At 38.8% G+C, this 12,196-nt stretch overlaps 1 protein-coding gene and 1 non-coding gene across 2 annotated transcripts in view; one reads left to right on the plus strand and one right to left on the minus strand.

Moving 5' to 3' along the window:
* Positions 1–12,196, plus strand: part of Ccdc171 (coiled-coil domain containing 171) — a 338,028-nt gene that overhangs the window by 160,092 nt on the left and 165,740 nt on the right. The window lies entirely within an intron of this gene.
* Positions 8,092–8,198, minus strand: LOC127682027 (U6 spliceosomal RNA). The gene has a single exon (XR_007977329.1). It is a non-coding gene; the product is annotated as a U6 spliceosomal RNA (small nuclear RNA).

Here is a 12,196-nt window from a genome sequence, read left to right on the forward strand (position 1 = left end):
GGATTTTGGAGAGTGTCAAGAGGATTTTAATTTTAGATTATGCACGTTTAAAAATCACAAATTGATGTTGGATAATGAAAAATTTATTCTGTGAACCCATTGAGATACATTGTTTATTTTTTTCTTTCTTACTATGTTGTTATGTTAAATCGATCGTATTAGGCTGTGGCCTGTGAGCTGAAGATTTTTGCATATTTGAAAAATTGCAAACAAATAAACATAAAACAAAAGAGTAAGTAATAAAGACTGTTTATGGCTCAGCCCTACATGGAGTGGTGTCTTTGTCCTTCCTTTGACCAGATCACCACAGGCTTGGTCATTCACATGGACAGATTCATTTTTCCCGGTTCCAGAGGGTTTAAGTCCACCATGAAGGTGAGGCATGTAGTGACGGCCTTTCTGCATCATCCTGTGGCAGCGTGCAGAGTGCCAGGCAGCACGGGTGTGAGAGAAAGGGAAGGTGGCAAAAGGTCCTTTTTTAAGGAGTTCACTTCCATGACAACTAATCTAGTCCCTTAATAATGACAATCCTTTCACGAGGATAGAGGCTCCATGATCCAATACCTTTAAAGAGTTTCAGTTTTCAACATAAGCATGTTGAAAATTAATTTTCTAACATACTTAAATGATGGTGAGTGGAAGCTCTCTACAGAGAGTATAACAGTGGAGTTTGTGGTAAACAATCAGGATTAAAGTATTTTAGTACTAGAAATAAGGAGGCAGGAATGGAAGTCTAAATAGCTCCTTGGAGCTCGCAGATGGGTTGGAAGCTAGAGTTGATAATCAAAACAGGAAAATTTAGGCCTTATAACTCATGACTTAGAGAACATCTATTTTCATGGAGCTAGAAGCCACGAAGGGCTGCTGTGAAAGGGGCTCTAGAGAGCATGTCTACTGGACACGTGGGAACTTGGCAGCTGCTCTGGGGACTGGATAAGCACAGACGCCACAGTCTCTCCACACACAAATATAGAATCTTAGTGTATAATTCCATTATGATTCAAGGACGCTTTAGCTGAGAAGTTATCTTGAAAGTAGTCTAGCTTTTATAGAACCAGTATTCCTATAGAAAGAGCTTGGAAATCATTAAGCAAGAATGCTACTGTAGGGTAGAGAGCACAGAATTTTGCATTACAAGTCACATGATTGGACATCAAATAAGAAAATTTGAATCTCAAGTGGTATGAATATAAAATGTGCTGGTCAAGTCTTTAAATATTATAAAATAAAATTGTAATCTTATGCTAATTGTCAGGTATTGAAAAACATAGGAAAATAAAGATTATTGACCTCCATAGACACTTGTTTATTTTATTTTACTTTTATTTTATTATTTTACTTGTTTATTTTATTCTCAATAAAATTCTTGCAAATTGAGTCTAAGAACATATCAAATAATTATCCACTAAGATCTAGTAGACTTCATCATAGGTATGTAGGGATGGTTCAATACATGTAAAGCGATAAATGTATTACACTATATAAACAAACTGAAAGAAGAGAAAAACACACGATCATCTAAATAGATTCAGGAAAGTCTGACAAAATACAACATCCCTCCATGATAAATGTCCTGGGGAGACTAGGGATACAAGGGGCACACCTCAATATAACACAGCGATTTTCAGCAAGCCCACAGCCAGTATTAACCAAAACAGCAATAAGCCCAAAGCATTTCTACTAAGATCAGGACCAAGACAAGGCTGCTCAATCTCTCATCGTTATTAAGTATAGTACTTGAAGTCTTAGGGCAGTGAGACAACTGAGGGACAATAAGGGAACACAAATAGGAAAGGAAGAAGTCAAAAGTATCTTTATTTGTAGATGATATGGTTGCATATATAAATGACCCTAAAAGATCTACCAGGAAACTCATAAAGCTGATAAACACTTTTGGCAAAGTAGTAGGATCCAGAATTAACCCCCAGATCTTTAGGTAGCCTTCCTATATAGAAATGATAAATGAAAAAAGAAATCAGAGAAATGGTGCCTCAAATAACATCTTAGGACAACCCTACCCAATCAAGTGAAAGACTAAACAGATGACATATGGGCAATAGTAACTGGACTCAGTATGTGGTACACACATGCGCGCTCTCTCTCTCTCTCTCTCTCTCTCTCTCTCTCACACACACACACACACACACACACACACACACACACTCAGAACAACTAAAGAAGAGGAGGTTGTAAATTTCAGAGTGGGTGGTGGGTGGTATATGGGAGGGGTTGGGGAAGGGAGAGAGAAAGGTAGAAATGATGTTAATATAGTGTGTTCTTATGTGAAATTCTCAAACAATTAAAAACACATGGTATATATCTACAGTGAAGTTTGTTTCAGCTATAAAGAACAATGTCATGTTTTCAGGACAATAGATGCAACTGAAGATAATCATTAAGTAAATCAAGTCAGTCTCAGAACAACAAATCTATACCTTCTCTCATTTGTGGGTCCTAGATTTCATGCACACACATATACATACATATATAATGCATGTGTACCCACATACATGTATATAAGATGAAATTAAACTGCATATGGAGACAGGAGAAATAGTAGGGAGGAGAATAAAAGAGGGTAAAAGAGTGTGCACCCAAAAGTAATTTATATACCTTTGTGAAGATATCCTTATGTAACCCAGTTCTGTGAATATATGTTAATGAAAGAAAAAATATATGAAGCAATTTAAGCATCTTTTAATGGACATATGTGGAATATAATAATTAATGCCTACCATATAATTTATTTTCACGGAGCAGGATTATTAACATCATTACTTAATTTAAAAATTTTATCTTTTTTTACTTTAATCCCATATGTTTTTATCTTCCTAGCAGGTTACACTATTGAGACCTACAGGGTAGTCAATTATATTTGAAGGTCAAGGAAGAATTAAGAAAGCAACAGTGTTCATATCTCTTTATAAATAATAGCTTAGCAGAAAATTCAGTTTAGAAGCTAAAGATTCATAAAATGACATTCTAGTTTTTGTTACCCTGAACATCAGAAAAACACATACTAAAATATAATACCCGTCTTCTTAGTTTAAGCTTAGGATATATGTTGTTGTTTTCAAAGTGCATAGTTTCATAGGTAACTAAATATTCTTTTCATGCTTAAATTTGTTCTCATTCAGTTGTTATTTGAAGTTAAAACTATCACTTCTTAATTGAGTACTTTGATTAGATTACATTTTAAACATTATTTGAAGTATTTTATATTATATAATTCAACTTTGCATAATTATTTTACAGGCATCTTAACTTGTTTTTTGTAACCAAGCATGTTTATTATAAAATTAATAAACAAAATCCTTTATGTAACCTCATTTTTCATTTGTATTTAACCACTACTAAAAATTCCAAAATCATCTGTAGAGATGCTATTATTTTGTGTTCAGTTTTTTAGATATCAGAGGTGTTGTTTTCATTAGCATGTCAAAGCCTAATTCTGGCATACATTAGAATATAGAGTGGAGGTACACAAAAGCAGAAACAAAGAAATGAGAGGTTACAGTAGACTCCTGACTCAATGTGATGCGGGCCTTCAGCAGAGTGCAGGGGTCAGGATGCAGAGGCTCTGCTTTGATTTGGAGGTAGATGTGAGGGAGATGAGTTAAGGGCCATCCTTTAGCAGCCAGGTCATGGGTTTATGGGTTTGCCATTTGGGAACAGTTAGTGGGATTATTTCAAACCTAGATTTTATATAACTAAATAAAAATATTAAAAATACTTAAGGCATGTTTATGAAATATTTTGTCTCATGAGTATGCTAGTGTGTTTGTTTTCCTATTGGTGAATAGTCAGGTTGTAGCAGTTTTAACTATTGAAACTTCAGAGTACACTTTCTGATTATACAACACCAAATGGTCAGCTTTATACCAACATACATACAGGAAAAAGGAAATGGATTGAGCAGGTTGTATGTATGATTGTGATTTCTTATAAAACTCAGAAACCACTTGTGCGCTGTTCAAGCTGGTTAATTATGCCATGCCTGGGAGGCTCGGCACCGCTGAGCATGCTGGGTAACATCAGTTCATTAGCAGGCCGGACCTAGGAAGGCATGCTCACTGCAGGTAGGATTTCTGCACGTGAGCAAGCTCTGAGAAGTGCCACACCACACGGATTCTCCTTATTCTAGCTGCGGATCCTCTTCCAACATGCAAAATGTGCAGTGCTTATCGGGGTTCTCTTCAAATATGTGTGAACTATTTTTTTTCTTTTGAAATGTGAAATATGAAGATCTCCAGGAATAGCAAATCAGAGTTATAATTTTTCAGCATAAGAACTTCTTAAAAGCCGGGCGGTGGTGGTGCATGACTGTAATCCCAGCCCTCTGGGAGGCAGAGGCAGGCGGATTTCTCCTGTTAGGTTGTGGTCCCCAGGCCTCATGCATGCCAGACAGGTGCTGCACTTCTGAGGAATACAGCCAGCTGAACAAACTGGCTTTTTAGTTTTTACATCATATTCACTACGCACACACACACAGAGACACGTACGCACGTGCACACACACCATTCTACAATGCATACATACAGATGTACGTAGATATGTTATACAAGTTTACATTTTATAATGTATGTTCATATAATTTATATATCATAACTTACATAGAGTGCAATTACATATTGTAGTTGTATAGACTTTTAAATTAGTAGATTTGTATAATTTGTAAATATGTATGTGTATCTTAGTGTTTCTATTGCTGCAGCAAAGCACTATGACCAAAAAGCAAGTTTGGGAGGAAAGTTTATTTGGTTTGTGCTCTCAGACCATAGTCCGTCACTGGAGGAAGTCAGGGCAAGAGGTCAAGCAGGGCGGGAACCTGGAGGCAGGAGGTGGGAAAGGCAGAGAGGGGTGCTGCTTACTGAACTGCTTCCCATGGCTGGCTCAGCCCCACTGTCTTAAAGAACCCAGGGGCACTGGGCCATGAGTGGCACCATCCACAGTGGGCTTTGCCTTCCCCTGCTGCCCACTAATTGAGAAAATACCTTACAGCTGGATCTCATGGAATCATTTTCTCAACTGACGCACCTTCCTTTCTGATGACTCTAAATTGTGTTAAGTTGACACAATGTGTATGCGAATATTTGTTGTTGCGACCTATTTATGCATTCTTTGTTTTTTTGTTTGTTTGTTTTTTGAGATAGGGTTTCTCTGTATAGCCCTGGTTGTCCTGGAACTCACTCTGTAGACCAGGCTGGCCTCAAACTCAGAAATCCGTCTGTCTCTGCCTCCCAAGTGCTGGGATTAAAGGCGTGTGCCACCACTGCCCTGTCTTTGTTATAAATATTTTTTAATATGTATCATTGTTTTGCCTGTATGTATGCATGTACACCACATATGTAGTTGGTGCCAGTGGAGGCCAGAAGAGGGCATTGTTACCCCTAGAACTGGAGTTACAGATGCTCCTGAGCCACCAAGTGGATTCTGGGAACTGAACTGAGGTCTGCTGCAAGAGCGCAAAGTGCTTTGAACCCTAACCCATTTCTCCAGTGTGCATGCCCAGTTTTCTGTCTATCACTTCCAACAGCTAATGTTGTGTTGCCCCCAGGGGTGGCAGGTACCCTCATTCACATAGTCTCATCTGGATCTTTAGAGCCTGTCTTGGTTATTGTGAATATTACAGCATTTTTCTTTTTTTCTCCTGTAATTTAGATAACCTTTTTTTTTTCACCATATATATATTATTTTTTTTGTTCGATATAATTTATTTACATTTCAAATGATTTCCCTTTTCTAGCCCCCCACTCCCTGAAAGTCCCGTAAGCCCCCTTCTCTTCCCCTGTCCTCCCACCCACCCCTTCCCACCTCCCCGGTCTGGTTTTGCCGAATACTGTTTCACTGAGTCTTTCCAGAACCAGGGGCCACTCCTCCTTTCTTCTTGTACCTCATTTGATGTGTGGATTATGTTTTGGGTATTCCAGTTTTCTAGGTTAATATCCACTTATTAGTGAGTGCATACCATGATTCACCTTTTGAGTCTGGGTTACCTCACTTAGTATGATATTCTCTAGCTCCATCCATTTGCCTAAGAATTTCATGAATTCATTGTTTCTAATGGCTGAATAGTACTCCATTGTGTAGATATACCACATTTTTTGCATCCACTCTTCTGTTGAGGGATACCTGGGTTCTTTCCAGCATCTGGCAATTATAAATAGGGCTGCTATGAACATAGTAGAACATGTATCCTTATTACATGGTGGGGAGTCTTCTGGGTATATGCCCAGGAGTGGTATACCAGGATCTTCTGGAAGTGAGGTGCCCAGTTTTCGGAGGAACCGCCAGACTGCTTTCCAGAGTGGTTGTACCAATTTGCAACCCCACCAGCAGTGGAGGAGTGTTCCTCTTTCTCCACACCCTCTCCAACACCTGCTGTCTCCTGAATTTTTAATCTTAGCCATTCTGACTGGTATAAGATGAAATCTTAGGGTTGTTTTGATTTGCATTTCCCTAATGACTAATGAAGTTGAGCATTTTTTAAGATGCTTCTCTGCCATCCGAAGTTCTTCAGGTGAGAATTCTTTGTTTAACTCTGTACCCCATTTTTTAATAGGGTTGTTTGGTTTTCTGGAGTCTAACTTCTTGAGTTCTTTATATATATTGGATATTAGCCCTCTATCTGATGTAGGATTGGTGAAGATCTTTTCCCAATTTGTTGGTTGCCGATTTGTCCTCTTGATGGTGTCCTTTGCCTTACAGAAACTTTGTAATTTTATGAGGTCCCATTTGTCAATTCTTGCTCTTAGAGCATATGCTATTGGTGTTCTGTTCAGAAACTTTCTCCCTGTACCGATGTCCTCAAGGGTCTTCCCCAGTTTCTTTTCTATTAGCTTCAGAGTGTCTGGCTTTATGTGGAGGTCCTTGATCCATTTGGATTTGAGCTTAGTACAAGGAGACAAGGATGGATCAATTCGCATTCTTCTGCATGCTGACCTCCAGTTGAACCAGCACCATTTGTTGAAAAGGCTATCTTTTTTCCATTGGATGTTTTCAGCCTCTTTGTCGAGGATCAAGTGGCCATAGGTGTGTGGGTTCATTTCTGGATCTTCAATCCTGTTCCATTGATCCTCCTGCCTGTCACTGTACCAATACCATGCAGTTTTTAACACTATTGCTCTGTAGTATTGCTTGAGGTCAGGGATACTGATTCCCCCAGATTTTCTTTTGTTGCTGAGAATAGTTTTAGCTATCCTGGGTTTTTTGTTGTTCCAGATGAATTTGATAATTGCTCTTTCTAACTCTGTGAAGAATTGAGTTGGGATTTTGATGGGTATTGCATTGAATCTGTATAGTGCTTTAGGCAAAATGGCCATTTTAACTATATTGATTCTACCGATCCATGAGCATGGGAGGTTTTCCCATTTTTTGAGGTCTTCTTCCATTTCCTTCTTCAGAGTCTTGAAGTTCTTGTCATACAGATCTTTCACATGTTTGGTAAGAGTCACCCCAAGATACTTTATACTGTTTGTGGCTATTGTGAAGGGGGTCATTTCCCTAATTTCTTTCCCAGCCTGCTTATCCTTTGAGTATAGGAAGGCCACTGATTTGCTTGAGTTGATTTTATAACCTGCCACTTTGCTGAAGTTGTTTATCAGCTGTAGGAGCTCTCTAGTGGAGTTCTTTGGGTCACTTAGGTAGACGATCATGTCGTCTGCGAATAATGATAGTTTGACTTCTTCCTTTCCAATTTGTATCCCTTTGACCTCCTTATGTTGTCAAATTGCCCGAGCTAGTACCTCAAGTACAATATTGAAAAGATAAGGAGAAAGGGGGCAGCCTTGTCTGGTCCCTGATTTCAGTGGGATTGCTTCAAGTTTCTCTCCATTTAGTTTGATGCTGGCTACCGGTTTGCTGTATATTGCTTTTACTATGTTTAGGTATGGGCCTTGAATTCCTGTTCTCTCCAAGACTTTAAGCATGAAAGGATGCTGAATTTTGTCAAATGCTTTTTCAGCATCCAATGAAATGACCATGTGGTTTTGTTCTTTGAGTTTGTTTATGTAGTGGATTGTATTGATGGATTTCCGTATATTGAACCAACCCTGCATTCCCGTGATAAAGCCTACTTGATCATGGTGGATGAAAAATATGGAACGCTTCACGAATTTGCGTGTCATCCTTCCGCAGGGGCCATGCTAATCTTCTCTGTATCGTTCCAATTTTAGTATATGTGCTGCCGAAGCGAGCACTTAGATAAACTTTTTAATACACAAAAAGCAAATCTTGTGCAGGAAAACTGGTTCATTTCTTCAAAAAGTTTCTTTAAAAATCCCTTTGATAGTCCGTGCATGTGGCTTGGTACTCTTGATGAGTCATTTATGGTTTTCTGTGTTATGCTGTCTTAGTACCCTGATTAGAACAAGCATTTCTGTAGTCCTTCTGGTCCCCTCTTCCATGATGATCTTGAGACTTACCTGAGTGAGTTCTGTTGTGGATGTTTCTGTTGGTGTTGGTCTCCACATAACCCACTGATCTATGCATTATGACCTATTGTGGTTTTCTGTGATAGTTTCTATTTGCTGTAAAGAGGTACTTCCTTGATGAGGAATGAGAATCACATTTAGTTTTGTGTGTAAGCCTCAGTTTTAGAATGCAGCTAGGAATTTTGCTGGTTTAGTAAAATGATGGTATTGATTCTCTTCTAAGATCTATGACCTCACTTACCCTGGGTAGTTGGCTAGGTTTCTAGTACTCGGCATGATTTCCCTCCCATTGAGTGTGTCTTCAGTACAATTAACTGCTGGGTGTCATGAAGATATGAGTGCCACTACTGCACCTTTAGAAGTATCTTGCCACTATAGTCGTTGTGATAGTTCATTGGCAGCTTAGCTTGTTCGGATTGTGGTCATTACCCTTCCTTGGCAACTTACTTTCTTGTGCTGCTGAAGCCATGCTGCAGGAAGGAGGTTAACTTGGAAGGATTCCAGCTTGAATATTCTGATTCCTGTGCCCAAGTGTTTGGCGCCTTCAGCCATAGGGGATTGCCTTCCGCCAGTGAGAGGCAAGCAAGGGTGACAGCAGCGTCCTGTGTCGTTACGGGGGTCCCCTGGGCTGCTCCGCACAAGTAGGTGGAGGTTTCATATGCCTCCTGCCATTGAGGGGTTGCTAATCCTTGGCTCTGGTGGGAGCATTTCAGCTCAAGTGGCATAACTTGATTAAAAACATACATGTACACACTTACATGTATTATGTATGATTTTATGAAATAATAAAATAGCATGATCCCTTGGGGCTTTATTAAATTCCCTTGATGTTATTGGTTTTTCCCTGCTCATTTTCTTCTATACTGACCTCCCTTTCCATCTCAGATTGGAGTCCCCTTCCGTTTTTTCCCATTTAACCTTTTTTAACCCCCGGACTCTGCTATTCCTCTCTTCAATGTCCCTTATGGTCACTCTATACTTGCTGTGGTTTTTACAGCGCTGGAGAGGTTTGAAGAAGGGGACATGGGCATGGGAGGGATGAAGGGGAGCAGGAAACGGGAAATGATGTCATTCAATATAAAAGAAAGGTTTCTTCTAATGTGCTTTTCCTCTGATGCTATTTCTCGGAGTGGTCAAATCATTGCCAGGATTCCAGCATGGCCCAGAGTACTGTTCGGACAGCATTGTTATGTACGTACCTCACGCTGGCTGGCTGTTAAATAGTTTCTTTTTTCCCCCTCTATACTCAGACTTTAATGATGGTGATCTGTTTGTTATTCTTAGAAAAGTAATATTAATTGAATATATTTGATTTTTTTCTTTGTTCTACATAACTCTTTCAAAATTAACCTTTTGGTATGAAAACAGAAAAAGAATTAAATTGAATGTTTCCTTCCCCTTCTCTGACTGGATCTCAGAGAATACTTTTCCAGTTCATGCTATTAGATATACAGTCTCTAATGTGTCTAAAGCCCTTTCCCTTAAACATACCAATTACATGGTTGATAATTAAAAGTATAGACATGGGGGCTGGAGATATGGCTCAGCGGTTAAGAGCACTAGACTGTTCTTCTGAAGGTCCAGAGTTCAAATCCCAGCAACTACATGGTGGCTCACAAACATCCATAAAAGAGATCTGATGCCCTCTTCTGGTGTGTCTGAAAGACAGCTACAGTGTACTTAGATATAATAATAAATAAATCTTAAAAAAAGTATAGACATGGATTAAAGAGTTCTGGAAGAAGGCTGATCCTACCATGAATTCAGAGACTATTTCTTTGATGATGTAAAGGGAAGGTGACTGTCATCCCTATGGGTTCTCTGAAAGACCTTGGATCTTGTCAGTGATGTAGCCACTGTAAGTAGGGCCTTATGTTCTCTGTAATCCTCAGAAATGCCTTACATATAATACATATAAATTATAAAAGCATCATGGTGTAAGGATGAAATGTTCCCTAAAGGCACATATGTTTGAGTATTTGGTCTTCTGTGGCCTTTGTATGTATTTATTCATACTCTGTTCTTTTGTTTTAGATTTGTAAAATTTTGTTTCTCTTTAGAATTTCTATCAATATGTTTTATGTCTTTTAATCTGTGGTTCTTTTCTATAACAACTTTAGAAAAATAATTTGTTTCTTCTGAAGTTGTAGTCTGCTACTGTGTTTATTGTGTTTCAAATAGATATTCCCCCATAGACTCATGAGTTTGAATGCTTGGCCTATAGGAGTGGCTGTTTTAGGAGATGTGGACTTATTGGAGTGGGTATGGCCTTGTTGGAGGAAGTGTGTCACTCTGGAGGTAGGCTTTGAGATCTTATATATGCCCTAGCCAAGCTCAGTGGGACCGTCTCCTGCTGCCTGCAGATGAAGATGTAGTACTCTCTGTTTCTAGCATAATGCCAGCCTGCATGCAGCTGTGCTTCCTGCTATAAGGAAATGGACTGAATCTCTGAATCTGTAAACCAACCCCAATTAAATGTTGTCCTTTTAAAAGTTGCCATGGTCATGGTGTCTCTTCACAGCAATGAAATCCTAACTAAGACAGTGTTTAACAAAAAATAAACTAATACTTAATACTAATACTAATAAACTAATACTCTTCCTTTTGAATAATTTATATCTATGTCATCTTTCCCATTTTTTCTTTTGATCTTTCTTTTCATGTTGGATAGTATGGAAGATTGTATTTAAAAGAACCCAACCACAAAAATATTTGTGGTCCCACAAGAGCATCTCGAATCTTGTATCTTTCTTTATGACACAGATCTGCTTCCCTTTGTTTGAATTCCTGTGAGTTTTAATTAAATAACACATCATGGCTTTTGAGAATTCATCTTACACAGCTTGATTTATATTCTCACTATTTGACTTCCTTCTTTTTCATTCCTCTCTTTCTCTTCTCTTGTCTTTCTCTTCTTTTTTGAAACATAGCTATCATTCTCTGAGAATGCTTGAGTCATACAGTAAGCTATAAATACATGTGTTCAGCTAATGGCCTAGCTAAGATCTGATGCAACAAACTACTAACAATAGCCAGATATGTGACTCAACCTTGAGATGATTGTACCCTGGCCTTCAGCCACTCTGCCTGGCATGGAGACGAGTGAGTATAGCAGTCTCTGTGTGCTGTGTGCTGTGTTCTGATGAATAGAGAATGCACATGACCCTAAGACGCAGGAGTCTGACACCAGTACACTGTGGAGTAATTTGTTATGTAGTCCTAGTAACTGGAACAAAGGCTTTCATCAAATTTATTGGAAGATGTGTTTGGGCATCCACATTTAAGAATGAAGGAAAAGGAGAGCGAATTAGGGGTCCTTTGTATGTAGGCAAGCCTTGGTGACTGATGGGTTTGTTTTAGAGTGAATGGTCTGTGAATTTGCTTATAAGCAGCTGATGACCTCTAAAGAGTGTGTCAATTTCCTTCTTGGCACCAACATTCAGAACTAGTTGCTTATTTAGCCCTTGGAGAACTCTTCCAATTCCTGTTCAGTTTTGTTTTGTTTTGTGGAGTAAAGCCACCATCCTTGTACAAGTTTGTGTGTTTGCGGTGAGTTTGCTGTGATTGGGGGACTAGAAAATAGGTGGTTGGTCATTCTGAGTACAGTCTTTCTTTTCATTTTTGTTTTCTATACTTTCATTTACTCCTGTCTTACATTTCTAAATATCAAGTTTTCTCTTTCTGCATAAATGTTCAACAAATACTGCAGCTGAAGACAATTTCCCTGCTTCTGACTTAGAGCTTGCTACAAAGATGAGCTGTCT

The sequence above is a fragment of the Apodemus sylvaticus genome, chromosome 3 (assembly GCF_947179515.1).
Source record: "Apodemus sylvaticus chromosome 3, mApoSyl1.1, whole genome shotgun sequence".
NCBI lineage: Eukaryota > Metazoa > Chordata > Mammalia > Rodentia > Muridae > Apodemus > Apodemus sylvaticus.